The 4,966-nt window shown below is 36.8% G+C and overlaps 1 non-coding gene across 1 annotated transcript; it reads right to left on the reverse strand.

Annotated features, from left to right (window-relative positions):
• Positions 1-4,825: 4,825 nt before the first annotated feature.
• On the reverse strand, positions 4,826-4,905 carry LOC119468572. The gene has a single exon (XR_005197267.1). It is a non-coding gene; the product is annotated as a small nucleolar RNA U2-19 (small nucleolar RNA).
• Positions 4,906-4,966: the final 61 nt, after the last annotated feature.

The raw sequence follows: 4,966 nt of genomic DNA on the forward strand, positions 1-4,966 counted from the left end.
TACAGGAGCACCCAGATACATAAAGCAAGTTCTTATTGACCTACAAAGAGACTTAGACTCCCACACAAAAATAGTGGGAGACTTCAACACTCCACTGTCAATATTAGACAGATCAACGAGACAGAAAATTAACAAGGATATCCAGGTCTTGAACTCAGACCCAGACTAAGCAAACCTAATAGACATTTACAGAACTCTCCACCCAAATCCACAGAATACACATTCTTCTCAGTACCACATCACACCTACTCTAAAACTGACCACATAATTGGAAGTAAATCACTCCTCAGCAAATGCAAAAGAACAAAAATCATAACAAACAGTCTCTCATACCACAGTGTAATCAAATTAGAACTCAGAATTCAGAAACTAACTCAGAACCGCACAACTTCATGGAAACTGAACAACTGGCTCTTGAATGTGGACTGGATAAACAATGAAATGAAGGCAGAAATAAAGATGTTCTTTGAAACCAACAAGAATGGTGACACAACATACTAGCATCTCTGGGACACATTTAAAGCAGTCTCTAGAGGAAAATATATAGCAATAAATGCCCACATGAGAAACAAGGAAAGATCTAAAATCGACACCCTATCGTCAAAATTGAAAGAGCTAGAGAAGCAAGATCAAAAACCTCAAAAGCAAGCAGAAGACAAGAAATAACTACGATCAGAGCAGAACTGAAGGAGATAGAGACACCAAAAAACCCTTCAAAAAATCAACAAATTCAGGAGCTCATTTTTTTAAAAGATCAACAAAATAGACAGACCACTACCTAGTTTAATAAAAAAGAAAAGAGAGAAGAATCAAATAGATGCAATAAAAAATGATGACGGGGATATCACCACAGATTCCACAGAAATACAAACCACCATCAGAGATTGCTACAAACAACTCTATGCACACAAACCAGTAAACCTGAAAGAAATGGATAAATTCCTGGATGTTTACACCCTCCCAAGCCTAAACCAGGAAGAAGTCAAAACCCTGAATAAACCAATAACAAGGGCTGAAGTTGAGGCAGCAATTAATAGCCTACCAACCAAAAAGAGCCCAGGTCCAGATGGTTTCACAGCCAAATTCTGCCAGACATACAAAGAGGAGCTGGTACCACTCCTTCTGAAACTATTCCGAACAATACAAAAAGAGGGAATCCTCCCCAAATCATTTTATGAGACCAACATCATCCTGATACCAAAACCTGGCAGAGACTCAGCAGGAAAAGAAAACTTCAGGCCAATATCCATGATGAATATAGACGCAAAAATCTTCAATAAAATACGGCAAACAGATTACAACAGCACATCAAAAAGCTTATCCGTCATAATCAAGTAGGCTTCATCCTGGGGATGCAAGGCTGGTTCCATATATGTACGTCTATAAACGTAATTCACCACATAAACAGAACCAAAGACAAAAACCCATGATTATCTCAATAGTTGCAGAGAAGGCCTTTGACAAAATTCAACAACGCTTTATGCTAAAAACTCTCAATAAACTAGGTATTGATGGAACATATCTCAAAATAATAAAAGCTATTTATGACAAACCCATGGCCAATATCATACTGAATGAGCAAAAAACTGGAAGCATTCCCTTTGAAATCTGGCACCAGACAAGCATGTCCTCCCTCACCATTCCTATTCTATATAGTATTGGAAATTCTAGCCAGAGCATTCAGGCAAGAAAAAGAAATAAAGAGTATTCAATTAGGAAAGGAGGAAGTCAAATTGTCTCTATTTGCAGATGACATGATTGTATATTTAGAGGACCCTATCATCTCAGCCCAAAATCTCCTTAAACTGATAAGCAACTTCAGCAAAGTCTCAGGATACAAAATCAATGTGCAAAAATCACAAGCATTCCTATACATCAATAACAGACTTCAAGAGAGCCAAATCAAGAAGGAACTGCCATTCACAATTGCTACAAAGAGAATAAAATACCTAGGAATATAACTAACAAAGGATGTAAAGGACATCGTCAAGGAGAACTACAAACCACTGCTCAACGCAATAAGAGGACACAAACAGATGAAGAAACATTCCATGTTCATGGTTAGGAAGAATCAATATTGTGAAAATGGCCGTACTGCCCAAAGTAATTTATAGATTCAATGCTATCCCCATCAAGCTACCAATGACCTTCTTCACAGAACTGGAAAAAACACCTTAAACTTCATATGGAACCAAAAGAGAGCCCGCATAGCCAAGTCAATTCTAAGCAAGAAGAACAAAGCTGGAGGCATCATGCTACCTGACTTCAAACTATACTACAAGGCTACAGTAATCAAAACAGCATGGTACTGGTACCAAAACAGAGATATAGACCAATGGAACAGAACAGAGGCCCTGGAGGCAAAGTCACATATCTACAACTATCTGATCTTTGACAAACCTCACAAAAACAAGCAACGTGGAAAGGATTCCCTGTTTAATAAACAGTGTTAGGAAAACTGGCTAGCCATGTGCAGAAAGCAGAAACTGGACCCCTTCCTGACACCTTACACTAAAATTAACTCCAGATAGATTAAAGATAATTAGGTCTTAAACATAAGACCTAACACCATAAAAATCTTAGGAGAAAACCTAGGCGAAACTATTCAGGACATAGGCATGATAAGCAAGGACTTCATGACTAAAACACCAAAATCATTGGCAACAAAAGCCAAAATAGACAAGTGGGAAATAATTAAACTCCAGGGCTTCTGCACAGCAAAAGAAACAATCTTTAGAGTGAACCGGCAACCAACAGAATGGGAAAAAAGTTTTCCAATCTACCCATCTGACAAAGGACTTATATCCAAAATCTACAAAGAACTAAAACTTATTTGTAAGAATAAAACAAACAAACCCATTCGAAAGTGGGCAAAGGACATGAACAGACACTTTTCAAAAGAAGACATATATGAGGCCAACAAACATATGAAAAAATGCTCATCATCACTGGTCATTAGAGAAATGCAAATCAAAACCACATTGAGATACCATCTCACGCCAGTTAGAATGGCGATCATTAAAAAATCTGGAGACAACAGAAGCTGGAGAGGATGTGGAGAAATAGGAACAGCTTTACACTGTTGGTGGGAGTGTAAATTAGTTCAACCATTGTGGAAGACAGTGTGGTGATTCCTCAAGGACCTAGAAATTTCCTCCAGGAAATAGAAATTCCATTTGACCAAGCAATCCTATTACTGGGTTTATATCCCAAGGATTATAAATCGTTCTATTATAAGGACACATACTTACGTATGTTCACTGCAGCACTGTTTATGATAGCAAAGACTTGGAACCAACCCAAATGCCCATCAGTGATAGACTGGACAGGGAAAATGTGGCACATATACACCAAGGAATACTGTGCAGCCATAAAAAATGATGAGTTCGTGTCCTTTATAGGGACATGGATGAACCTGGAAACCATCATTCTCAGCAAGCTGACTCAAGAACAGAAAATCAAACACTGCATATTCTCACTCATAGGTGGGTGTTGAACAATGAGAACACGTGGACATAGGGAGGGGAGCATCACACACTGAGGTCTGTGGCAGGGGGACAAGGGGAGGGACAGTGGGGGGTAGGGAGTAGGGGAGGGATAACATGGGGAGAAATGTCAGATATAGGTGATGGGGATGGAGGCAGCAAACCACATTGCAATGTATGTACCTATGCAACAATCCTGCATGATCTGCACATGTACCCCAGAACCTAAAATGCAATAAAATATATATATATAAAATAATAATAATGTGCCAATTTTTCATGCAATCTCTTTACCAGAATTTAAAATATACACATCCTTTGACATAGCCATTCCATTTCTAGGAATGGCTATGTCAAAGGATGTGTATATTTTATCTGACAGAATAATTGAATACATGTGCAAGGGCATATGTTAAAAAAAAAAAACAAACTATTTATTACAAACTTGGCCATTGTAGAAGAAAAGTGTAGGAGAAAATTGGTGATTGTAGGAGAAATGTAAACACCTACCAAGGAATGTTATGTATCACGTACTGTCTTAAGCACTTCAAAAGCAGTTAAGTCATTTAATCCTCATAACATTATATAGTAATGGAATATAAAACAGATATTAAAATATAATATTAATAATATTATTATCCCCCATGTTACAGATGACAAAGTTGAGGCACAGAACAATTAAGCACTTGTCCAAAATCACACTGCTGGTATGCGGCACAGGACGCAAAGCCAGATAGTCTGCCTCTAGAGTCTGTGGGCTTAACCCAGCATGATTTGCCTATCTCAACATTCGGCTGCCTTCACATAATCATTATACATTTTTTAATGTACAATAATTAAATTTAAAACATGAGCAAGCTGGTAGAGGTAGCTTTTTTTTCTTAATTAGAGATTTTATTTTCTATTCAATTTTTCTTTTACTCTACCACAAAGGAATAAGATTTCTCTTTTGAAATAAATGTTTAAAAAATATGTTTGATATGATCACATTCATGTAGAAATGCATACTTAGGTCTGCATTTTAAAATAAAATAATTTTTAAGAAAAGAATAGGCCTTAGAAGTAGGCACACCAAGTTGAAGATAATGATCTGTGAGTGAAATTCTGAGTGTTTTCTATTTTCTGCCTTTTGCTTGTCTATGGTTTCTTTTTATTTTCCCACTAATGGACATACATTGTTCTTGTAAAAAGAAAAACACAACAGCAATCTGTGAACACCTACCATGCAAATATCTATAAAGTTTATGCTTTTGTAGGAGTGGCTTTTAAGGACAAATAGATGAAATCACAAGTAGAGATGAGGAAAAATATACCTTTTTACGTTGTTTTATAGTTTTGCTTTTCAAAACTGTACAGCTCATTCAGCAAGTAGACTGGAAGGTCTTCTGATGCTCAAATTTGGTTACTTTAATCACTGATCTACCTCAGTAAGAGCAGATCTTAGAGAACAAATAAAAAACTTTTTTTTTTTTTTTTTTTTT

Source organism: Cebus imitator, unplaced genomic scaffold (assembly GCF_001604975.1).
Source record: "Cebus imitator isolate Cc_AM_T3 unplaced genomic scaffold, Cebus_imitator-1.0 Scaffold17, whole genome shotgun sequence".
Classification (NCBI taxonomy): domain Eukaryota; kingdom Metazoa; phylum Chordata; class Mammalia; order Primates; family Cebidae; genus Cebus; species Cebus imitator.